This window comes from Bison bison, unplaced genomic scaffold, assembly GCF_000754665.1.
Source record: "Bison bison bison isolate TAMUID 2011002044 unplaced genomic scaffold, Bison_UMD1.0 scf7180017864491, whole genome shotgun sequence".
Classification (NCBI taxonomy): Eukaryota; Metazoa; Chordata; class Mammalia; order Artiodactyla; family Bovidae; genus Bison; species Bison bison.
Window position 1 is genome coordinate 21892986 of NW_011495050.1, and position 609 is coordinate 21893594.

Below are 609 nucleotides of genomic sequence, written 5' to 3' on the forward strand. Positions count from 1 at the left end.
GAGGGGCGGGAGGTTGAGGGGCGTGAGAAAGAGCCTATCAAATTGGAAAGCCCTTAGGTGCCTCAGAGGGGCTTTCCAGGTGGAGCTAGTGGTAAAGAGGGCTTCCCTTGTGGCTCAGGTGGTAAAGAATCCGCCCGCAATGCGGGAGACCTGGGTTCGATCCCTGGCTTCGATCCCTGGCTTCGATCCCTGGCTTGGGAAGATCCCCTGGAGAGGGAAAGGCTACCCATTCCAGTATTCCAGCCTGGAGAATTCCATGGTATGTAAAGTCCATGGGGTTGCAAAGAGTCGGACTCACTCACTCAGTGGTAAAGAACCCGCCTGCCAATGTAGGAGACTTAGGAGACGCAGGTTCGATCCCTGGGTCGGGAAGATCCCCTGGAGGAGGAAATGGGAAACCACTCCAGTGTTCTTGTCTGGAGAATCCCATGTACGGAGGAGCCTGGCGGGCTACAGTCCGCGGGGTCACAGTGAGTCTGACACAACTGAAGCGGTTGAGCACGCACACGGGTGCCTCGGTGCGGTGAGGGCGCCGGGAAAGCAGAGACGGAGCTCCCGGGCGCAGGCGGGGCCGGGGGTCTGCGGGGTCGCGGGGCGGCGGCCGGCGGG

General features: G+C 61.1%; 1 protein-coding gene across 1 annotated transcript in view; it reads left to right on the forward strand.

Moving 5' to 3' along the window:
- The window catches only part of FBXO43 (F-box protein 43), a 13288-nt gene that overhangs the window by 177 nt on the left and 12502 nt on the right, over positions 1 to 609 (forward strand). The gene's annotated exons all lie outside the window — the stretch shown is intronic.